The sequence below is a fragment of the Varroa jacobsoni genome, unplaced genomic scaffold (genome assembly GCF_002532875.2).
Source record: "Varroa jacobsoni isolate VJ856 unplaced genomic scaffold, vjacob_1.0 contig00006, whole genome shotgun sequence".
NCBI lineage: Eukaryota > Metazoa > Arthropoda > Arachnida > Mesostigmata > Varroidae > Varroa > Varroa jacobsoni.
In genome coordinates, this window is record NW_019214394.1 from 202492 (window position 1) to 228280 (window position 25789).

Consider the following 25789-nt stretch of genomic DNA (forward strand, 5'->3'; position numbering starts at 1 on the left):
GGAACTTTTTTGTTCATGGACAATCATGGAACTTACTTGTAGTTGTCGTCGTCGTTGGGTTTACTTCCACCCTGCGGACCTAAGTAATGATAACGATTAAATTTCACGGCTCAATCATTTGCATTTATATGTGTATGAGCTGAAACAGAACAATATTAAACCTTGCCGCTAATATTTACTTCAACTAAACCAAAACACATGGTCATTGTGCGGGTTTGATACTCCATGCTCCAATGACCTGTTTGAGACAAAACAGACTGTCTGAGTTACATTGAGGCGCCGAACTTTGAAAAATTTAATGAGCTTCTAGATTCTATGTCAGATACTAATACAGTTAACATAGAAACCGTCTGAGGAGCTGCGAGCCATGTGCTTCAAGGGAAAATAACATCAAATATAACTAGTAAAGGTAAATTAGAATAATCACTTTTCGTATTCGTCTATTATTGATAAAGAATAGTTTATCCCGATATTTTCGATAAATGATAGTTTATTTCATGTTATTTCTACCTCGTATACGGAGTTATTCAATATGCAGTAACTTCGTCTGAGGGGGCCGTTAATTGAAAACAACCATATGGCTAACGTTTCGACCCAATATAACCTATACGTGCCATGATTCTGTAATCGGAAGATTTTGTATGACGATACTACTCGGAAGTAGCTTATGGCAAGTCTGAGGTTAGACCCAGAGTCATCCTATACCGTTATTTGTAAAAAAGTTCAACTTATTTGTCATGTGCCGCTTATTGGGTTACTTTTGTGCTTGAAGTTCTTAGTTACACTACTAAATCCACCAGACCTTTAGATCATCTGTAATTACTATACCAGAGATACTAGCTGTCCTTCTTTGTAGTGCATCTGTGCTGACAATCTGTACGCGTCTGTTTGTCTTTAAATTTAACCGCCTTTGATCGATATGATTTCCTTGAGATTAAATAAATCTGTTTTTTACCTTCTTTACACGCTCTCATGTACTTTGCTCTTTTTGGTCCTTGTTAACTAAAACAACCGTATGTATAGTGTGTGAGCGATTCCTGGACGTTCAGAACTGCTCATTCCGCTTAAAGTACAGTGGCGGTAGCTGATAACCCGGTACTTTTTTCGACGTCTGATAATGTGTTCGCGATGCTCTGACCGTCCTGCCTCTTATTTGCTCTTGCCAGGGGATCAAAGTGTTTACTTCTCTGAAGTCGCAGTTTTTTTGCGTCATCTACAAATGAATAACAATTAATTTAATTTGGTTTAATTTAAGAGATGGCCACTGCGTGGACTATGGTTGAGATACATAAGATAATCATAGACTTCACATCTAGAAACATATTGGTAAAATGCCAGGATGCTGTTTAGAACTGTCAATACGAGGGCACATTTTCGTTTAGTATACGATAGCGTTAATGTGACCATATGCAGAATCTTGTGGATGTGCCCTTCTGCTACCACAGACATAAATTACATAAATCTATTGCATAAATCCTCACCGAGCTCCCTGAAAATGGATGAATAGAAATTTTTTTGCTGATTTTCGACTATTATCTCATGCGTAGTTGTTCGAGGAACAAATACACCAAATTGCTTCCGAGGTGGAAATTCTTTCTATTGCTTTTCTATTTGATCATACTCGTCTTGTAGCTTATATATGTCGTTGGTACGGCATGCGGTGGAATCAAAATATGGGGCATTCAGGCTAAGGCGTATTTGACGTTGCTCCCGTTTTGAACCAGCGCTGTTATAGACAACACCTGTAAACGGTTATGTCCGAATATGCACGTGCAGTTACAACGATCTAGCATAATCTCCTTGCTGAAAGCTATACATCGTGCATAGTGGACGGCTTACTCAGGTGTATTCTATATAACCACTCAGTGTCCTAATGGCTAAGAGAATCTGAGTTGAACGACGTTTAGAGGCATTCATCGAAATTCGTTCGCTGCTTCAGTGACGTGGCAGCATTTTGGGCCACCCAAAAGCGAAGGAAAAAGATACAATGGAGCCACCCCCTCACTGTCGACGCTGACTCTGCACGACGGTTTGGTACGGTGCGTGAGCCAATATTCTCGTCTTCGCAGTCGCTGTTGGATAGCGTCCGCTGTTCAAACTGCCGTACTTGACGTCGCTGTTCGGTGCTATGGGCCAACGACGTCCCATTGATGATCACCACAGGTTTAGTGCAGTGCTTATGACGCTGCCGGTGGTTGGTAGTTGCTGGCAATGCCGGTAATGTAGTCGTTTTTGCTCGCCGCCTACTGAACTGTGACTCTACCGTATACAGCCAGCATAACCAATGCCACTGCTGCACAGACATGCCGAGTGATGGCGATGTGTTTGTGCAGCTTCGCACTTGATAGCGAGCAGCTAATGCGGGCTCTGAACGCTAAGCGCTGCAGACGGAACGATTGCGACCATAGACGACGACGAGCGAGAGAGTTCGTTGATTTGCGCCAAGCTAAACACTCAGGAAGAAGCAGAAACCAGCAGAGAGAACAGGCGGAGAGGAGGAAAGAGACAGCGCATGAGGTATGGGCAAACAAATGTGAACACGCAGACACGCATAAACAGAAACTGGACACTAACTGGGGATTACTGGAGACGACAATCGCAACCCGGCCAGCCTGCTCTAGCTAGAGCGTTAGCTATAGCCGATGCCAGCCAGTTGACGACCTGCCTCCTAGTACCGTTCGCTAGTAACGCTTTGCGTACTCAGCGTTCGGCTGCCGGCTAATCGTTGCTGGACGAAATTCTGCCGCAAGCTGCTGGCGTGGTGGCCCAGTCTCGCCGCAACTCAGCTTGCCGTCGTTGCCACGCTGTTCGTGACTAGCGTTCACGCTGCTGCTGGAATCAATGGCAAAAACGGCCAACAGCAACTCTAACGGCAACCATTGCCAGTGCAAAATTGTGTGTGTACATACTAGTAGATAGCTTATATTCAGCAGAGGCATTGCCAGGGTGGGCGCTCTTGGGGAGGCGCCGGAGAGGGTTTTCCTACCCATATAGTAGCGATTGGCTACTGGCGACAAGCAACAACGATGACACTAACAACACTCATGCACATATAATTACTAATACGCGGAGATAGACACCGACGATGTCTGCGAGCCCTATCGAAAACCGTAGTACATAATATACTGCACACTGCACTACTGCAAAAGAACAACAGTTGTACAGTTTATAGTAGCGCTAGAAACGTGCTTAGTTGATACACGTTACAGAGACTAGTCTGCTTTTTTGTCGACCATTGTCCCTATTTATGCATATTCATATATAGGAGTTGGCGGTTTGATCCCCGTCAGCGATATGTACCACACGGCAAGTGTGGTACATATCGCTGTATCGGTATATATATATATATATATAGATATATTTATATATCCATATATATATATATATACGAAGTATAATAGTGACATCTGATAGATTCTTATTTATTTTTTGTTGGGGAGATTACGTCGATAATTTCCTGTCTAAAAAGGCAACGTGTGAAAGAATAACCAGAGGGCCCAAGGACCTACGCGACGCATAGGGTGCCGTGCGTACCTCGCGGACACGGGTCTTGCACCCTCCCTTGGCAGCCGAAGACAAACTGCGTCATTTTTTTTGTCAGAGACCGAGTGGCGGCTGCCATTTGCTCATATACATTAATTGTAAGCGCATAACAGTAGAAGTAAGCAAAAATTACCGTCGCTTGCTATAATAGCTCGAATAGCCTAACTAGAAATCAGACGGAGAAAATTTTCAGAAAGATATTTACTACACGAACGAACAATATTATCGTGACCAACGTATCTGCTGTCTCAGTCTAGTTTATCTTTTGAAATGCCTGCGACAAATAGTGATACTGCTCATACTGATCGATGACTGACAAGTTGCTCAAGAACGCGCGACTCGTTTAATATTAGGATGGACTATAACGAGTTACACCGCTGTTGAACAATTTTTTATATTCATTACGGAGGTGAGGTTACTATATTTATTACACAACGTGAACGAACGCCTCCGTGATAGGTAAAACAGCAACAATACTATATATTCATATATATATGTCCCAAAATGAGCATTGTAGTTCCTGAAAAAAAAAGGACAGCTTCGTGAAAAGAATACATGGTGATATCTAGCTCAAACATCTCGAGCTGTGGCACTTGTTGACAAAAGTTCGGAAAGCTGCCAGCCAGGCAGCCAGCCAGTCATGATTATATCCAACTCAAAGACCAGATGCAACATAGCATACTGTCGTATACTACTACGTTTTATTTGTAATAGACACGCCAAAATAGTGCGTGTTGTCCAAACTTTTCTTCATCCTTGCGGTATGGCGTCGGCCGTTGGCGGTAGTGGCGCCACTGACTACCGTCGAATAAAAAAAGAATAGAGATTGAAGAAGCTTGGTTTTGCGACGAGTTGCAAGTCTTATACTCAGCATGCAAGCATCGTAACATATCTTTGTCGTTGTTGTCAGAAACAAAGCGTTTGAGGAAAGAGCTAAAAGCGCGATGACTCACAGAGATAAAGTTGAGGAGAGCGTACCGGTATAGGAAAACGCATACGAGCCAACCTATACAACAGCAGCAACGGGTCTGACTCTCGGTGTAATCTACGTGGGCAGCAATAGTTTGACCTCTCGTTCGTACTCTTAGGCTTTGCCAATTGGAAGCAGCCGCCTGCCGTTGACATGCCCAGCTCACCCCTTGTCAATCTACGTTTAGTCCACCTGAAGCTAGCTCATATGCGACCAGCCAGCCTGTCACTTACTATCTGTGGCTAACTACCTACCGTACGGCAGAAAGGGAATCTACGCTAGAGGCTTTCAGTGGGAGTGAAGATTTAGGGAAGAAGACATGCAATGAAAAAGTAGTAGGAACAGTGGAGGTAACAGGGTAACCGAAAAAATGAATCTGTTCCATTAAGGGACTCCATTTAACGCGTCAATCAGAAGAAGAAAGGGACCGGTGAACGTTGTAGGCGGCCGTTGATAGCGATGTTTCACAAAATGTTATGTATATATGATTTTCTAAAGTCAACTATTTTGTTGTCAGGCGACAATAATGCTGAGTGTTTGGACCTTTCTTTGCAAAGACAACTCAGTCAAACGTTACTGTTAATTTTAAAAAAATGTGCGTGTTTTGTGTTGAAAAAAAGATGCTTTGGAAGCCGAATTCAGGCCTATGTGTAACCGGTACCGCGGATGAATTGCCCACACCTAGGTAATGAAACTACCTAAAATTGAGAGCAAGGCGTTTTTTATGTTTTTTTTATATATATGTATATAGACATGAAGAAGTAAAATTAAAAATAGTTGCTTGTGCGACTTTATTTTCTAAGTAGGAAACTTATAGGAAAACTGTTGAAGCGGATACACAGGAAGATGGATCGACAGGGCTATTGAAGGCTGAAACAACCAATTAACAACTGTTTCTAAGCAAGTTCTCAGTTACGCTTCTGTTTATTAATTATTTCCGCTTGTAAGTCTACGTTCATCGTAGCCATATATCCATATATTTTTTTTTTTTATTTACTAGCACGAAGCTGTAAAAATGGGCTTTCAATGAAGACTATCTTATATATTTAGTCGTCGTATGCAACCAGCATACCTCTACAAGTATGGTCTTATATGCCTCACGCAATCCGCGACCCTTTGCTTATGATTACCAGAGTCCGTTTATTATATCGAGTGCCGCTAATCAGATCCAGTTATACTCGGCATTAAACACGGTGTTGGCGATAGCTCGCTGAGTGTTGTCAAACTTGGCGGGTAGTAGCCACAGCGGCAAAGGGGCGCGTAGCCTTTAATGTTTGTTCATTGCGGACGATGTTTCTCGCCTGTGTGTTCCTTTTGAAGACTCCCTGCTGTTGGATTCGACAAATAGTCCCATCAAATCCTCTTAAGCGTGTCGATACCTCCCTAAACGCGTCCCGTTCCCTCGTCAATACATCAGCACCCTCCGATGACTGCTGCTAACGCCAACGTTAGTAAGTACTAATTAATTAGAACAATGAAATCGTCGCCGCCGCCCCTCCTGCTATTACTACTCTTGTTTCTGGCGCTGTAATTGCCACTCTGGCGGATAGCCAATAATGCAGAGTTCTGGCGAGCAGCCCAAACGGCTCATACGTCCGAGTACGTTTGTACAGATCGTGTGTTTAGCTGTCCATTGAATTAGTCGGAGAGTCGGCGCTTATTCTCGGACGGGTACACGACGGCAACTAATTTCGCATGATGCAACACCCGGAGTCAGGGGAAATACACATTGATGTTAGGCGAGGTAACACCGGCATGCCTTCATTAAGCGAACTAGTCATTTATGTGGTTTGTGATGGCCAAGCATTAGTGACCGTGAGCTAACGTGATATAAACAGCATCTGAATTAAGTATATAGAAAAGGTTTATGGAAAGGATGTCCTTAGCGAGCTGATATCGGAAACGAAAGTTGGCCAAAACATTACAGAAATCAAATTGGTTTAACTGCCTATTTCTATACATATGGACGGCTTCATTGTCGATATTAGCAACAAAAACAATACTTTTTCATGCGGTGCTATGTTGGATTGATGACAACCCGTTTGTCATGCCTTTTGTCGGAGCTTGTGAACGATGAGTCGACAGTTGCACTGGGATTAAAAGGCTGTTTGTTAAGATCTACTGAGTCTTCTGGTGGCTGAGCTCCACGAACAGTCCTTAAGTACGCCTCGTTTTTAGTACATCTTATTTTCGCATTATGTATTTACAGTTGGCACCCACCTTAGAAATAAATGAATCCGTTACACAGCGTTGATATACTAAAAAAAAAATAATTATGCGACTTTCTCGCTTTTTACTATGTAAATGATTCGAGTTTCTTACTACCTATCATCAGACATCACATTTTTTTCATTAGTCGTTACTTAAAGGGTAAAACCTGATAACTGGATCACAAAGAGTAGTTCACATTGAGTCTCGTACACTGCATGGTCAGCGTCAGATCATGTGGATATATCGTAAAAAGACTGACTTTTTTCTCCTCAGTCAATTCCCAATTTCCCTTGGTTAGCCATTATTGACTGTGTACTGTTTATGCCCGCTGTTCGTCTGCTTTCACAACTCAGCTTAGCATTAGTTGCGTCGAATTAACCATCTCAAGTGTAAAGAAAGTCACCTGGAGGCCTATGAGCGCAATGACGTTACTTTCCCCAACCTTTTATGATAAGCGGACGATGGCAAGCGTCCTTGCCCACCATCGGTGTGGGAATCCCATTCAGCCCCATGGCGTCGCCTATAGACGCAGGAAGCTGAGGAACTGTGGCTGCAGTAAACCGCTGTGGAAGAGTTTCAGGTATGATGGTCGGAAGGACCCGGCACACGATTCCCTTCAACGGACGCTATGGATTCACAGCATACAAATTCTCAACTTTTTCCTAAATTACTTCAACAGAGCGGCAGTTGGACGAGAAATTGCCTCGTATAGGCATACCTAACCCAAAATGTTGTTTTTCCCTACAGAATTTATTCGTCTCATTAATTTTAGCTACGGAATATACAACATTCATAATACTTTTTAGTAACGTTTGTATTTGATATCAGAAATTTATTGTTTGCTCTAATGACCCAAAATTCAAGTCATAGACCTGTCAGCAACATACAGGTAATAGCTTAGCATAAATTACCTAACCTCAAAAGGCAGTTTGTGATAACGGAACGACTAACCTGATCGCGTTGTGCAGTAACGTCGCGTCGGCTCAGCTTACAGTGTGCATATCCTGATTTTGAACCATTCTAATTAAAGATGGTATATTTGGTAGGCTGCCGAAGCGACGGCTGCCAACAACGGCGCGACCTTCCTTGCTGCCTTGGATCGATGCGACCTCCGGCAGGTGAAAGTGAGCCAGCCTTTCGTCCTTCGCGTTTTGCTTGTCCTTGTTGTCGTTCAGTGCAGCCGCCGCTATTACCGCTACCTACCTGTTGGCGCCTTCGCCGCGCCAGCCGATAGTAGCCAGCAATTCTGTAGGTCTCGTACATGGTCCGTAACCCTGCTTGCTCTTACGCATTTCTTTAGTTGCCGTCTACTTCTCGTTCAGCGACATTACTCATCACCAGCTGGACGAGGAATTGTCGGTTGGCCGCCCAGAGTTGGCTTGACGATAATATTAGGACGTCGGGGCAGCTGCAGCGAAGGTAGGTGAGTCTGCCGCAGCCATAGCCCTAAGGGTTTCTGTGGTGGTCGAAAAAGCTCACGTCAAAAAGCTGCCGCCGTTTAGGCGGAGTTTAACCAATGAACCTTTTGTGAAAACGCTACTAATGTCCTTAGTGTTGCTACCAGCGGCTCTAATGTAGACATTGAGTTTGTGGATTCTGTTGTTCGGTTAGTGTTGTATGGACTAAACCAAAGGGCAGATTTAGGGAGCCCTGAAGCTTGGTCCGGCCCGGTTTCATAAAGGCCCTCTATAGCCTCATATGTAGAGGCATTAGAGTGACACTTATGTGTTCGTGTACGCTTTTGTCGTCCCCCACCAGCACATCCGCTGTTCAACATTACTACCCCCCCCCCCCCCCCGCGCGGGCTGCTTCTCTGTTTATGCTGCCCTGCCCGCGTTGGTCCGTCGAAGTTAAACGCAAAAAGAAATGGCCTGCCGATGTTCGAAGTCAAGAAGTATACGTATCCTATGCCCCGGCACTACTACTACTTCTACTCCTAGAGTTTCTCTGTCTACTGTTATTGTTGCTGCTTCCGAGGATGCGCTATCGTCCCTGTCCTTGTCGTCGCCCGGTTAGTTCCGGCTCGAAGGGCTTTCAACAAGCATCCATAGTAATAAAGGTAGGATAGCGTCAACGGAGCAGGAAAAGGCCGATACAGTAAGCGAAGTCAAGCGACGCTGCTAGAGAAAACAAGACAAAGAAGAGGGAGGTGAGGACGGGGAGAAGGGACATGACGCTGCTGCTGCGTAAAGGGAAACCGAAAACTAGCTAGGGCCATAAGGACAGAAAGGCTGACGTCAAAGAAGCAGCGGACAGACTATGTGCCCTAGGTCTCCCGTTTAGAAAGGGTGTGTTGCTGTACTGTTGGCCTCAACATTGCAAACAGATCCACTACCATTGTCATTGCCTGTGTTACAGTTAGCCTGCGTGTATCGTACTACTCTACCGGCCTTCCGTCGTTGCAGTGGCTGTCCCCGTTCTCAGTGTCCTGCCGTCATTCGTGGCCACTTCGTGGTCACTGTCGTATTTCTCATCTGCTCTTCCAGCGGTCGGGCCTTATTCCATCCGAAAACGGCCAGCTCCACCTATCCTAGCTTGATCTTAGCCTTGCAGGCAGCTGTTCCTCGCCCCTTCTTGTTGGAACTCGACAGTCACGTTGTCGGGTTACTGTCGCTCGCTCCAGGCCTTCTTTCTTCAAACTCTACTCCTAAGAGGCTTAGGTGGTACAACGGTTAATGGTGGGTTCTACATTGGTTACTGAACAATCCCTGATTTATACTCCAGGCGACCACAAATCCACTTCTGTAGGCGGTCGGTAACTAATCGCTGTTATTAGGAAGGGGTAGAATACGCATTTTGCTTGCCGTTTTGTCTCAAAATTGACGTTCGATAATAAGCGATTAAAACGAATCTTCATCGGGAAATGTCTGCAAATCGGAGACGTTGCATGTAACCAATTGAAGGAACTGAATATAAAACGAATGAACATTCCGATCGAACGTATAATTGGAAAAATGAATTTTCAACTGAAACAAACATTAACAGTATGTTTCAAATATGAAGTGTATTTTGCCACGCTTGCCCGACTTGTCAAGTCACATGTTAGGCATGCAATCGAGGCTTATAGTCTTCTGAATGCTCTATTAATAGTATAGCGAAAAGTGGATACTCTTCGCATGTCCCGTTTGATCGGTCTCGGGATCTGTACCCGGTCTCTCTGTGATAGGAAGGAGCTTTCCATTCACTACTACTAGCCTCTAAAAGCATATGGAAAGCCCACAACAAACGGCACTTATGACACACCTGCCGAAGTTAAATTTCATTTGGACATATCGTTACGAGATGATTCGTAACTTAGCTCAACTCTGTTTCGTAGAGGTCACTCGGTACCAACTTAGAAAGTCAGATTTTCTCAAAGCATACATTATTTATGGGAGTTACTGTTGATACACTTTCTGACGGCCCAGCTTTCGGTAAGAGCTTCATATACTCGCGTTAATCATTTATGTTGAGATAAGAACTGCCAATTCGAGAAGCATCTTGTAACGCGTGTGACATATAGTTTGCGTGAAATTACTTTGAATCCAAATGCAAAGTAAACCTAAAGGAAGGCATAACAGACAAGCTTAGTTCACTCATAACAGAGTGCTTGAGGAGAAAATAAACACCTGCGCATGTCGACAGACGTATGCCCCGACAGCATTCGTCACATGATAGAGAAATCTAGAAAAACTAAAAACAGCGGACGATCTTTACGTATTGAACCTTTTTTCGAAGAAATATATAGCTCGTTTTTGTTACAAGGTATGTTTTTATACATCGCCGTCTTCTACATAGAAACATCTCATAGTGTACAATGTCTTAAGAATAAGGCAATGCTCGGCCCATTAATCTATCAAAGTGTCGCTCTCTATCTGTCCAAATATCTCTAGAAGATGTGAGCGACACCCTTTTTCAGTTCGAATATTATTTGTACTGTTTTTTTTCACGCTTTGCACAAATAGAACAAGATGTAAGCAAACATAAAATTGGCTAGTCAGTCCATCCCTCGTTTTTACGTCGCCGTCATCGGTGGACATCAACAATAAGGCAGTCACAAGCAACACTATCAGAGCTTCTGTTGAGTATATAGTCACACGGGTCATACCATTTTTTGTTTGGCTCTCCTTCATTATACTTACTTCTAGATTCATCTATTATTGTTGCCTCCTGATCAGAGCAAATTTCCCTCCATGAGTATTTCCTTTATGGTCTGTCATTCGGTAAGCAACAAACGTACAGACACCTGTTGGGTAAGTATTCTCGAGATAAGGAGAACGATACAAAACCAAAGCAAAATGGGTCGTGGGTTGTCAGTGACAACGCAGGTCGGTTAGGCCGTGGCGGGTGTGTCGATGGTGGCAGTATCTAGTGACGACAAACCCGAAAACGATAGTTCAGATTGTTGACACAGTAACTCTGCAGTTTCAGTTTCACATTATTATTGACCTTTCGTGTCGGCGTAACCCGACCTGCGAAAAGGCACACGTATCGGTAATAACTGTTTGATTTTGAGGCCGAAACAAGGTGCAGAAGGATCAAAATGAATATAGTTTGAGAAACTCTTCTGTGTTTTCCACTTCGATCAGGCATCTCAGATACAACCACTGAACGACGTGATTGTGCAATGAGTAACGTACTCAGTAAGCAATGCTTACGTAAAGAACGATAAACATCTACTCTTTTCATTGAAGACGACTAAGGATGTCGAAAGTGCATGTTTAAATGATACCTTTATATATATATATCAGACTTAGTTTAGACGTCGAACACGATTGCAAAAAAAGCAAAGTAGACTGTTTGAAACTGCTGTATAGCATTGTGTTGTAATACACTGTATCATTTTCTAGCTTCTTTAGTACGGTATCGGCACACGTTGTTTATATTCGTTTTTGTGGTTTAATAGAATGGGTCGCCTGTTTAATTGTCGGCTATCCGGTGAACGAGTCAATAACAGATGGCATACAAAAGAAACGAGCATTATGTAGATAAACAGTAAACTGCTGAGAAAAAAACAGTCTACGAAAACAAGCAAATAGGCAACGACCGAAATCGTCTTACACGCATTTTGCTTCGGCGGTATTCCTAATTGTGATCTAGTTGCAACTAAAAACAGGATGAACGGCTAGTTTGTTAATACGCGACGGCCCGCCAGCTTCGCTCGGTTGGACATCGTTATTCTTAGATTTGTTGAGTATTTTTCCAGCGATGTACTTCGCCATTTATTATTTCCTCGATTCACGTTTACCATCACAATTGGTATTGTAGTCGTAATTGTCTATCGTTGTTTTTTATTGCTGATTTCTAGAGAATTACATCGGGTCAATCCGTTTTCTCCTCACGCATATAGATATATCTATATATATATATACATACGATGAACTGCCTCACAGTGAAACTGTGCAAATTATTACACGATCATCCACTACAATGCGTCTCTTCGTTATCAAACAGATTGAGTTTTGTCCGATAGGCAGTCGTTAGCTCGACCACTGGGAAAAACGGAAGATGGCACAAATCAATAGGATTTGACTAAAATTTACTATCCTATCACAGACGCTAAGTACTCTCAGTGGAATGCCTCAGAACATTTAGTTGGTAGGCATATATTGGATGTCCAACAATGGTCGATGTTCAGAATCCCGGCCGATTAGCCGGCCGGTTGATTAACGTCCAATCCGTCCCCGTGCGTCTATCGTAGACAGGCAGGTGTTTTAGGTGGCCAAGATCGGCACGTAGCTGTTAGCGGTTTAGGTTGTGCTAGTTCTCGTGTGGTTTTTGATCGACGCATTGAGTTATTCCGCTAACTAGAAGTTCGTCGGCGGTAACAGATCGAATGACTCAGAGTAATCACTAAGTTACGTGTAATTAGGCCATAGAGTCACTCGGATGGAGCTATCGCACCAAACTGGAGCAGATATAATCCTATAAAGTATAAAATCATTCGTACACTACAATGGTATTTAATTGACGCTGCGCGGTTCATGGTCATTTACATGCATAAATGTAAGTACGACTCGGCAAACGAAAGCCGTTTGGCAGTTGATTGTATATCTATTCATGTATAAAAAAAAAAATAGTGTTTATACGACGTAAATTTGCCGCGAAAATTGAAATTGCTTAGAGGTATTTCACGGCATACAGGCTCACTCTTATTTATGGTTCATCGGAGCCGTTAATAAACACCATAGACATCTTGGGTAAAGCGTACAAATGATCCGCACTGCTTCTGCATCGCGAGGACATGAATCTACAGGACGAAGTGACTTGTCACGAGATGAAGCGTGTAGGACCCAGGCTTTTCGTAATAGTACTGAAAAAGGCTCCTAGCTGAAAAGTGCATATTAGGCGAAAAATTAAAATGTAACTTAAGAGTAAGCTCTGTTCACGATGCACCTGTGAACTCTAGAAAAAAAAATGTGCTTGTAACTTAGGTTATTTTGTTAACTTTCAAGAAATATCCCCTTAATGGAAATTTTATAGGAATTTAAAGCATGCGTTCAGGTTTTTGTCACGGTTTTATCCACAGTGCAATATCCTATTGTGGTGCAAGTTTGAAATTTTTATGTTGTTATGCATAGAGAAGCAATCAGGCATCAAAAAACGTGAGAATCGTTTGAGCGCATTATCGTTACCATCTCGAAAACAATGGACGTCTTACAACTCTGATTGTACGATTCCTAAGTTAACTCTGACGTCAAGAGTAACATCGACGTTACAATCTGCCAAAAGTATATATATATATATATACGTATGTATAATCAAGCAAGCGAGTTTCGAATCGAAGACATATCGATGCAAAAAAAAAATGCCACTACTTTGGATTATTCTGCTCCGACAAATGGCAGGACGAAACAAAAGGACAGAGGAAAAATATACGGATAGTTTATCGGTCAGATGGTGCAGCCAAATGCGAGCAAACGTTGTAATGATAGCATAGGTCTTTTGTTACTTAGATGAGCTATTAAATCGCAAAACGAATTTTGCTTTTCAGCGGATATAGACGACCACAACATTTTCTGTGATATTATGTTGTTGTTTCTCAATCTCTAGTTCTGTAGTGATAGCATTTAGGCATTGAGCTTCTGTGAATGCACCAGTATCGATTATATATCAAGAAGGTGTTTTTTTTTTTTATTATTTAAGGAAGGTTAGCATTATAAAACAATGGTTTCTATAGATTATCACGTAGACTGCGACGCTTCTATTTACACCAAAAAAAAAAATGTATATATAACATAGGTGTCGTATTTTCTTTGGGTGGGAATGTAACACTGGGCTTCAGTTTCAGGAGTGGTGTAAAGCTTAGACCCGCATTTTCCGACCGCAGTAGCACCTTAATAATCTCACTTCTTCCTGAAATCTTCATCCTCCATCGGTGCTTATGTTAGTACTCTTGAGACGTGAGGGGAACCATTAATTGCATGACTTGAGAAGGCTCAATTTTTGCACTTTTCGAAGACGCATTTTTGCCCCCTTCTGTCTGATGGTAGTGGACGTTTTCTGTTCTACGAGAATATGCTTGGAGATAGGAGTGGCCGATGAAAATCTGGGTCAGATGGTAGATCACTCCACCCATTCTTTTTGATCTTCGGTGTCAACCTCCATGTTTGGGTCACGATCCTTGCTATGTTTAGCTAGTCATGCTAAAACCATACATATTAGGAAAGGTGAGGTATAATCAACCATGATTTACTACGTGCTACTGTTGGAGACAAGCCCTGCAATGGCAAACAAAACCTACCAGCGTAGTCAAAGTCTCGTGTCCTATATGCTTTAAATGCGCTGCGACGATACATTTTTTTTTGAAAGAGCACCATGTAAAGGTAGGTATGTCACTGGCTCATATAGCCCCACGTGGCATATATAATCCCATTTATGCAAAGAACTAAGTGAAGAGAAAAATGTTTTTCTCTCTGCAAAAAATTATGATTGTGGCTAAAAAAAAATGATCATTTACTCTTCAACTAGACAGGTCAAAAATTATGATTTGCATAGCATAGGTCTACATGAAATTGTGCTCCGCTGAGTGAAGCGGGACCCTGGGAGGCCAAAACGCCGGTCAACAAATGCGAAACGACGATAGCTTCATTTAAATTGACACATATACGTACTCACTACTGAACTTAAAAGTGTTTGATTATATTGCAGTTTTACATCAATGTTCCCAGCCTAAAAGAGACGGACTAGCCCATATAGCCCTACTTTTCTTTAAATGTATAATTGTTGAAGATACTGGCTTGAACAAGAACTTCTTTTTTCGAAAAGTTTGTGCTACCCCAGACGCGATCTGTTCCGTTTTGCGGTTACTGTGATCACGGCGAGGGTAGAACCCCTAATTGACGAAGACCATAAGATGCTATCTGTTGTGGCTGATAGGACCAATTTCAATTGGACTACATAGTTTACTTATATATGCAAAGTCACAATCCAACTGTTTTAAGAATACAGTACCGCGTTTTTTCGTTGCTATTTAATTGAAACGTACTGCAATAAAACGAAACCATATGCTATGGTTTTGTTTGTGCTAGCTTGATCGTATTAAAGAACGTTTTCCAATAAATTCAAAGAAGATCCTATTATTTCTGTCAATAGCGGTAAGTGCCTTTCGTTCAAACTAAAAATTCGCGTTCAGGGTTTATCCACTTGTTACTGTCAGTGAACGATAACAAAAAAACAACTTCGATAATTTTTATCTAGTATAGACAGATGTTAAATATTCTATGTACCTTCGAACAAATTTATGATTAGGATTTACCCTGTAATATATCAAGTCTATTTCTGTTCGATCGCTGTGGCTGTGTCGGACATCAACTATGAACAATTAAATTTATCACAGCCATTAGCTCTAAAATGATTTTAAAAAGTCAAGCTGCAGATGGTCAGAGTACACTATGACTCCTTGTGAAATTATACCATTGTCATCGACTTGAACTCTAATAGGCGACGTTTCTCATATCGCTGCTCTATCACGGTCAAAAATAGCAAGCGTCTTCCTTTGCTCATGCCTTTCTACCCCACAGGGGAACAATAGATACAGCAAGGTCGATTACATGTGAAAACGTATGTACGTAAATACAGGCAGCCGTCCTCTTCTGTTCGCTGTCGTTTCGCCTTGTGTTTCGTTGCTAGCGGGATTATCGCCAACTATGGTCAAAGAATCTTCAACTCCGAAACTGGACACGATCATGCAGCTTCGCACCAAACAGCTAAAGCTGAATTGGAAAATGCTAGAACAAGGCGCTTCCTTTAATCCATACCAGCTGCACCAGCTCGACTACGCGGAGTGTCTGCCGCTATACACGACTGACGGCCAGATCAACAACCACGCGTAGAAATCTATACAAGTTCAAGGTAAAATACTTTTTGCATTTTCTATTCGTCTCGATGTGGTTACAGTCCAAAGAGGAATCGATTTCGCCCTGCATAAATGGGTACGCTTGACGGGAGGAAATGGTCTTACTTGAAGTACTTTGAATTATGTTGCATTCTATTATGTAATAGCAATAGACGGGCCGAACTAGTCGATGACGGCCAGTTAACTATTACTCAGCTTTACGTAGCAAAGTATGCTATGGTCATTTAGTGCGTAAGGCAGTTTAGAGGTCCCTAGCAATTTGTGTGCTGTCCATTGCACACCTGAGCTGAAATCCGAATGTTCCTTTAAGCTACGCCAAAATTGCTTAGTCTATGGGAAAAAATCTAATATTACTTAGTGTTTTCCTTCACTTTATCTAAGTGTTGTTCAGCTAAAAGTGATGGGCGCTGGGCGTCAAGTAAATTTGAACTCTATATAGAAGTTTCTGTAATGAACTAACGAGGGAAATTTTAAGAAATTAGGGTAAATTCATGAGGCGGCGTATATAACACCTGCAGGTTTGAAAGGTATACTCATCGCGATAAGTGCTGGATTGTCTGTTATAGATGTAGAGGATTTGCGAAGTTCAATACAGTGTTTCAACCATACTCCGGATACAAATAGCGGTGTGTTAGCTTACGGTGGATTGGAGACAAGACATTGAACTCGTTGAGGTTTTCACAAAAATGTTCCTTCTTCAACCTAATTGTTAAGACGCCGTTGTGCACCGCACCGCTGTTCCGGTAACTTATTTTGTCGGTAAGTAAACGTTAAACATATATACTTATCTAGAATCCTTAAAGCATTCACAAACAATCCCTTTGGGGACACAATTGGCCGTATGTGATGCATGGTTTTTCCACTGAAACAAAAATGGTGCTGGCCATAGACCATAACAGATGGGGTGTAAGCCGGGTTCTCAGCTTAACTGAAAATTAATAGGCATTGTTTTTTTGGCCAGAGAATTCAGGTGAGCTGCTTCTAGTTTTTGCGAAAAGTGGGATACACAAGACGAAGTTTTTGGTAATTAATGATCTGAAGGAGAGGTTCAATAAGGCATGAGATAATACATCATAGAAAAGTAAGAGAAAATGATACCGAAACGTGGTACCTCCTGCTTTAAAGGGTGAGCAATATAAATTCATTCAATAATTCGATCGTATAAGGAAGTTCTGCGGCTGTCATTATATGCCTGCTAACATTGTGTACACATATTTTAAAAATCGCAGTATGTACAGCTTTTATGCTGTACACACAGAATGCCGCGTGTTCGGCAAAGTGCAATTTTCTATAGCAGCTTATCTATGGAGAACTAGCCTATATTGATATAGTAAGAACAAGATTAAGCTAGATCGTGCACGCACGTCACCGTTAAACACAACGGTCGCATGCGTTAACCGTTTCGTTGATTGGGTGCTTCTGTTAATAATCTGTAAAAAGAAAATATTCCTGAAAATATTAACTTACTTACGGCTGAGTCGTTTTCCGAAAGAGATGATAAAGTTAATTAGCTGTTCACGCTTCTACGTACGATCCGAATCAGCAAATACTGTTGAAGCTGCCAGTAAATGTTTCAACAAATTATTAGAATTAGTAAAGGAAATCAGAGGCAAAAAGGCAATTATTTTCTTGAAGGAGTCACGAAAGCAGCGTGACAGGTTTCAGCGCTTGACGACAGTTTTGAATGGATTGAAGTTTTCCAGTCGTTCCCACCAGAAAAATGGGCCTTATAAAAAATAGTTTGTCAGTCAGACTGTGAGTTCTGAAGTAAAAAAAGGCTAGACAGTTTCGTTTAACCGTATCATCGAAACGATACAAGGAATGCTGATATTAACTTTGCATGAAGTTCATTTGAAGAAAAATTATCTAATTCTCTACGTGAGTCCCTATCCATCCTATGCTACTCGCTGCAAGAACATACCACCTGACGTTAACGTCAAACTTCGCCATTCTAGTTCTAGTGAGTTAGCTAGGACTAGGACCGACTTTATTGCAAGAACCAAAATATTTGAGGGCTGTTGCCCTTACTAAGACCTGATTACCCATTACCGAACCGCCCAACAACTGCATGAAAAACGTTCCACAGGGTCTTTCCTGATGTCTATTAAACGGTTCGATTTGTTGATAAATGTTTTAAACACAATAACAGGCGCAAGTGAAGCAAGTTATCTGTAACATATACATATATATATATATATATATATATGCTATTTAGTTAAAAGCAGTGTGAGGTTATTCCGTGAAAAGGAGAAACTATGTCACACTTGGGACGTCTAAATATATTATACTTGAAGTTCAATGAGCAATATTGGTAAGTGAAATTTCCAGTTTTACGGGGGATGATTTGCACGGTCCATGAGATGTCCAAATCAACTGTTAGTATAATGGAGAGCAACAGAAATAACGTTATGGGTATTTATCTACGTATATTAAATGCGTCTGAGTATTGACTAATAATAATAAATTGTTGAATAATTAAATATCGCCATGTTGTTATTTAAACTATTTATAAATAGTTAGAGCTAAAGTGGTTACTTGGTAATGCGGTGTGTTCCACAAATGTATGGCCATATTAAGTCCTTTTACTTTATCATACAACAACATTTATAAATAAACATAGCAGAAATATGGTGAATATAAACACAGATCATTTGTCATGAAGAAAACATTTGACCTCATGAGGAAACCAGATATGGTATGGCACCTGACGCATACTAGAGATCATTCAGTCCACGCACCTCGTACAATTTAATTATTATTATTATTAAAATCTTCTTCTTGTTATGTTATTACAGTTAACTACTTGTAGTTATTAAAATTTATACAAATGTATATGCCAAACACACAGATATCCACAAAATCAGCAAAAACAGACTGGTTACCACTCAATACACGCAGTGATCAACACTTGTAAAAAGTAGAAGCTTTAACATAGAATCTATCAATATTCAACTATTCAATTTTATTAAATAGTAGAGGAAACATTGATTTGTTTAGTTATTTACTGATGGTACATAAACCAAATATTCGTACCATCGTCGTGGTCAGCCTTTTTTTAAGACAAAACATTTTGTTCAGCTGCCATGATACGAACATTATATCTTTTCATGACATTTACATATCTATCAGGGATCCGAGTAGTCCAATGGCCAACAGCCTGTCTGAAAAAGTATAGTGGATCAGTCATTTCGAAGTTGAGCTATCGATGGGCGTGCCAGTATTGTTGCATGGAAAAGATAGGAAACCTTACCGTAGCCTTAGAAGCAGACTGAAGCTGTGTTGTTTCAAATAGATTCTGTATACGATAGTCATGGTCACGGTCGCGGCCGTCGTGTCCTGTACAGTTTAATAGAAATAGATATTTCCATAGATGGAAATCCTGTTAAGCCTCTACATATAAGCATCTATATAACTACCCTCAAATATTGTATCTGTTTCAGAGCAGGCGCAACGTCTTAAGCATTCTGCTACCGGAAACGGCTCAAGCTGCCAAATCAGAATCAAAGAACAGCCTGCAAAAACGACGAATTTAAAAGACGATATAAAATTTTGTTTACATCGATGCGAAAAGTTTACGCCTTCGGAAATGGGTCCACTAAGAACCTTAATAAATATACGTTTTGAAACAGGTTACCAGATATTCTTTAAGATAGCCCATGTTTATTATTTATAGCGCAATGAGGAACGAGAAAATAAGCAACCGCTAAAAGTAAAACATGTTAAAACACTTTCTTTAATATGTTGAGGTAGTGTAACTAATGTGTCGTTTAAACATCCGAACATCATAACATTATTCTTTTCTTAGTCATCGGCCGGAATGTAAAGGATTCCTACGGAACATCGAGCTACTAGCTATACGTTCTGTTGTGCGTGATGGATGTGAAGTGAGCGAAATCACGGTATAAATAATTTTTCCACAGTTGACGTGACTTTTCTGCTCTGTATATGTCTTAGGTTGTAATATAAGTAGAGGGCGCTGTTGTCTAGTCCTATATGCCATTTAAAAATGTTCTCTGTATTACTTGTAATCGCCCTTTATACCTTTGTGGTGCAATGAGTGGAACTTTATGTGAAAAATTAATAACTTAATAATAATAATTAATAATAAATAATAGAAAAGCATTTTTGAATGAATCTACTCGATCCTGCGTTTAGTTGAAGTTGCAAAGCTGATGAACCAGTCCAGGATATTTGTGCTGTGTACAGCAAAGACTTTGTACCAAAGAGGACTGCTCGAAGAAACTTTTTAAGTTCAAAGAAGGAATTTGGGAGCTGGGGGATGTACTTCACTCCGGTCAAGCATCTGAACTCGATGAGAACCTCAAATGGCAAGCAATTTCGTAACTGGCGGATAGTATGAATGATAAACACTTGAATTTTGCCAAATACCTCGAATATAGTTGGGGTTTTATCAAAAATTAGAAGCTTGGAGGCCCCACATACAAACTGAAGTGCACAAGATGGCATTGCTTCTCATGACCCTTCAATATATCGAAAGCATTCTGGAGGGTGACGAGAAGTGGTGTCACCGCGTCGATATGAAACATAGAACGATGAATAGCCCTGAAGGATAGGCCTAAGTTCTGAGCTGAACCATTTTCCATAAAAAAAGTGATTTGCCTTTGGTGGGACCGGAAAGGTGTTGTAACTGTGAAATGCTTGTGAAAAGCAAAAGAAATAACAAGGATCTATATACAGACTAGTCGTATTGGTTGAACGGAAATAGCTCAATACAACAGAAAAGACTCAGGTAAGATAGCAAAGTCATACTTATCCGTGACATGCTAGGCCACGTGTGGCGAAGGTCATTAAGGCTGTCCTGCAAGAACTTAAGCAGATGTTATCTTCACGCCCACCATATTTCTCTGTTTCTATTGCTGACGGTTTTTTTAATCTTTTTTTTTGTCACTGCCGAATGAAATTCATATATATATATATATATGAATTTCTATATATGTTCGTTATATATTCACAGTATATTTAAGAATGAAAAGGGTCTTAAGCTCAAGTTCCTCAACAGCAGGTCTGAGAATCTGCTTGCAGACGATAACCCAAGCCAACTGCGAGAGCAATCTTTTAAAAGTTAAGTAAATTTATTCACTTATATTAAATGTATTTCACATTTAATTTAAAAATTAAAAAATGTTTCTGTTGTTGCCAGTAATGAGATCTGAAATGCCAGAAGTTTGTCTAGTTCTCAAAGAGACTTAACAGATTATTTTGTGTAGAGAAATTCAAGTTAGACTGCTTCGATAAAATCTCAATACACCTAGAGACAAAGAGATGCATGTAGCTACATGAGGCCTTTACCAGATGAACCTAGCTTTTTACAGCTGTATAAGTTACATTTCTTTAAATACCTCATTTTCTTTTTTGTTTTAAATTATGCATTTGAATTGAATTGTATTTACATGGTGATCTCTGCGGCTTGAACCTGCCTGTCAGCTTGCCTGACTGCGTTTCCAGATCGAAGTGAACGAAAGTCTCGTAGCAGTCAGCGCTGCTTTAAATGCCGGCACCAGCACCGCATTTGAATGCGGTGCTGGTGCCGGCATTTAAAGCCCTGTTCCTGCGGTTACTACCACTGCCATCATCATCGCCAAAGTCATCATATATATCTAGGTGCAACCTAGGAAACTAGGAAGCTCACTGCCAACCAAACATTAAGATCGCTTCGCACCCGTCCTCACTTTGGCGCTCCCTTTCTTCTACATCGGGAACGTCCGTGCAAGGCGAACTTTACTCGTGCATATGTGTGCAAGAGTGTCTCAGCCACGACAACCCTGGCGGTGCAAAATGTCGTGCTGAATAGGACGCAGCACAGCCTTTATTGTTGGTGTCGGCATCATCGTCACTGTTCTGGTTTGCTTGATCTTCGTGAGGCAGTTTCTTCAACACTCAATCTATCGATACTTTTGATAGTCTATACAACCGCGCGTATACAATTACCGCGTCCACAGGAAATGATCGATCTTAGAAAGTGAATGCTTTTATAATCAAACGCATATTTTTTGCTGCCGTTTTGATAGTATCAAGCTTATCACCGACGTGGTATGTAAGAAAAATTTGCAAAAGATCAAAAACGGTCAAATGCCTACTGATCGGTAGTACTAGGTTTAGATTTTTTAATATCATCAGTTATTGGTACTCTGTAAACAGGTCTTCTAAGTTACCTTTTCGTTGCAGCATCGAAGACTTGTTACTCACCTAAAAAATCTAGCTTAGAAAAATTCTGCAAAATTTATTATCTGGAATTTGCACAATTGACCTATCGCATATCGCGCTAACCTTTTATCAGAGTTGAGAATTGAATCTGCAATGGTCGTCTGTATAATTGCCATGGCAATGCGTTCATTAAAATGTGCACTTGCCCCCCCCCCCCCCCCCCGAAGTTATTTTTGTGTAAATTTAATAAAGATGTATTTGATTAACCCATACTGCGTGAGAAAACAAAGATATTAGAAAATACGAAACTTCCGCGGTTCATGTAAACTTACCGCGACAAACAATAATTTTCTAATATGTTTATTTTTTTTATAAGTCCTGCGAACATATTCGATAGTTAAAAATGATAGTGTAGTTAATGTTCTCCAAGTAAGCTCTCAACCGACTTAAATCATGCCCAGCTAGGTTATCCATAGGTGCTAACCAATCTTACAGCTATTTTATCGCGCTGGCCTCTTTCGAGTGCTATAAAACACTTGGTCGCTTGCTGTGATATCTAACATTCTCAAGTTAAAACAATAAATACCGTGCGTTATAAAATTTTAACGCGAACTGGATCGTGGCATTTCTAGATCCCTCAAGCTTTCCTTTTCGAATCATTCAGCTACCGTGGACAATCCTGTGTGTCAAGTCCGATTGAAAACTAATCGTAGCTGAAGGCCACATAAAAATGGTGATCCCACAAGAAGAAACTGGAGTTTTTGAAAAAAATGCATGAGCGTTTTGTCGCCAAACCACAAAATCGAAACCAAAAAAATATGTGATGAAGCGCATACAAAATATATACATCGAATTGAACCGGCGTGTCTAGACCATAGACTGGCAATACGAATGATAAAACATAACTTAAGTTGTTGCTACTGCCCTGACGAACGGTTCGCGTTTACTTACGCCGTTAAAACCAGTCGCCCTATGCAATAAACATCTGCTACCGCATCCTCTATTTGCATCAAATATTTAATCAAACTAGTGAAGTTTAGCCATCCAGTGTGTTAAATAGATGAATCGCCTATTCAAAGGGCAGCATAGAATAATTCTACACATTAGCTGATTGAGGCTTGTTGAAATGTTGTTTGGACTTGTCAACTTACAGCCTGGCGCAGAATTAACAACGGCTGTTAGAAGCAGGCTGCGTAAGGACAGTGAAAACATTTGACTGAACCAAATCGGTTCTTTCTCTCGGACGCCAGGCCATAGTACTGTCGGTTTTTTTGCTGTGCAACTTTGTGCCGACTCTGCCTGATTAATTGTCGCCCGAAAAGAACTACCAGCAGCTACTCTCAGGCGAGCCAAGCGATAAGTTGAACTCGTGCTATGCTATAAGCTCAAGTTGACGGTAGACAAAGCTACCAAAATACAAGTATTTTCATTATTTCTGATTTGCCAAATGTACACGAGGTTTCTGCGCAGCCAAGGGCAGAGGCCACAGAAAACCGATTTCGGGTAGCAACGCTAGAGGATTCCTTGGAATATGTTTACAGTGTGTGTGTACGGCAGACAGAATTTCAAAGTTTTGCGCCAAATCTTTGAAGAACGTCCATTAGATTATTCAAGCGTTAACAAGGAAAAAATTACTACAATCGAATGAAATGAACGACGAGTGCCGAAGAAGTGCTACCGGTGTACGAAGATTCAACTAAGCGTAGTAAGTTCGAACATAACACAGTTCGAAGTAATAAAATGGAAACGGAAGATCTAAAGGAAGATAAGTGAAACAATCGAGCGTATACATTTCAAATTATCCATATATAAATATGTAAAGATTACTTAATCTCCTTCTAAGAATGCTAAATTGAGTAGTGAATGTATTAGAAATGCAGTTAGGAAGCTGACTATCATTTTGAACGAATAAATTGTTTGCCTTACGCTCTAGCATGCTTGTAATATAAAGTGTTAGTCTGTCTTATGTCGCATCTATTGATTAAGTATTGTGTAAATACTAAATAATCTATAGACTCAGATAACAAGGTTAAATAATAAGCAATGAAACTTTCATTTAAGCATGTAGTCCTGCTATAGACCCAGTTACGAATGACAAATGGGCGTCTGGTAAGTTAATATTTATCGCATGTCGCAATCAGCCTGTATATTCCACTAGTAAATACTAAATATTAAAGTAAGTTCACGCACACGAGGTATTCTACATTTGGGTTAATGATATAAAAGTAAGCTACTAAAGGGCAACGTTCGATGAAGTAGATCAACCATTTTCATAGATTAACAGTCCGAGTTTTTTAAACTGAACACACAAATCAATGTACGCGCCCTTCCATCCATTGATGTTCTCGTTTTTTATCCGAAACAACATGTCCAAGTAGAATTTGCTGTACAGAGATTCGAGTTGATCCTAACTGTTCAGCTATGGAAAAAAAAGTGTAATTGTTAAAGTCGATTAATTAACTTATCGACTTAAAATTTCTATTGCAGTGAAGTATTAATGAATGAATTTTAAAATCGATTTCTCAACAGGGTTGCAAAACGCCGTCATATATTATATGTGTAAGAACGTTTTAAGGAAAAAAAAATACCATAAAGGAAATACCAGCCAAATGTAATTCTGTTATGGATGCCGTACGTTTTCGCGTAATCTTAGAAGTTTCAACTGAAACAGTTACATCTAGACTTCCGCACCTTGAAAAACAATCGCCTTAAAACCTTAAAAAGCATGTTATAATTAATCAAATTGTATATTGGTTGCCCACAAGTATAAACTGAGAGGTTGTTCCTGTTACAAACGTCGCAAACTATCATGTTCACGTTGGCAATTGTTCAAATGGTTCATCTAAAGCCAAATTATTATATGGAATATTGTATGGCAAAACGTGCGTTTAATTTATACTGAGTCAAACTGTTCATATGGACAAGGTCAGCGTAACCCACCGTTGATAGGTCGTGCCAAGCTTATTCTATTCCACAGCTCTCTGGTAGTCGAACTGTTTCTTCCAAAATGGCAGCTTTCGGTAAGCTTCGACACCGGCCTTCGACACCGGCAAACTCCGGTGTCGAAAGCTCATATTATAGGTCACGAATCAATGCCAACCATTCACATCTGTAAGTCTACAAGGAGCTAATTCCATACAACCGTATTTGTATCATTTGTTTTCTTTTGCTTAGAATTTCGCTACTCTAACTAAGCTATTATCCAGCCTGAAATACGTTCGTAAGCACAATCGTTAGTGTGATCGAAGGTGACATACCTCGTCATTTGCTGTCCTCAACGTATGCCCAGCTCGAGCGAAGCAAGCCTGCTCACATACTTTTACCTTCTACTTTTTTTTACTTCTAAAGCTACATATTATAATATTAAACACGTATGTCACGAAAATGTAACAAAGCGAAATCAAGCAGAGGGTTCATACTTCCTTGGAAGAAGATTTCTGCTACGAAGCCTATATGATAATGAGAAGTTAATTAGTCCTTGTAGCGATAGGAATGACTATGGAAGTGGCCTATAATTATGCTAAAATACGAGTAGCATGTAATGATACGCACCTCTACATTAA

General features: G+C 40.7%; 2 long non-coding RNA genes across 7 annotated transcripts; one reads left to right on the forward strand and one right to left on the reverse strand.

Moving 5' to 3' along the window:
- Positions 1–470: 470 nt before the first annotated feature.
- On the reverse strand, positions 471–1596 carry LOC111270568 (uncharacterized). The gene is made up of 2 exons (XR_002686355.2): positions 1482–1596; positions 471–1213 (listed from the first exon to the last, which is right to left on the reverse strand). It is a non-coding gene; the product is annotated as an uncharacterized LOC111270568 (long non-coding RNA).
- An 831-nt stretch (positions 1597–2427) lies between these two features.
- Positions 2428–20197, forward strand: LOC111270567 (uncharacterized). 6 transcript variants are annotated; one of them, XR_002686354.2, is made up of 4 exons: positions 2428–2517; positions 15836–16057; positions 16628–16820; positions 19502–20197. It is a non-coding gene; the product is annotated as an uncharacterized LOC111270567 (long non-coding RNA). The 6 variants fall into 6 exon arrangements; XR_002686352.2 differs by having other exon boundaries at positions 2454–2517; positions 15727–16057; XR_002686353.2 differs by having other exon boundaries at positions 2479–2517; positions 15785–16057.
- The last annotated feature ends 5592 nt before the right edge of the window (positions 20198–25789 follow it).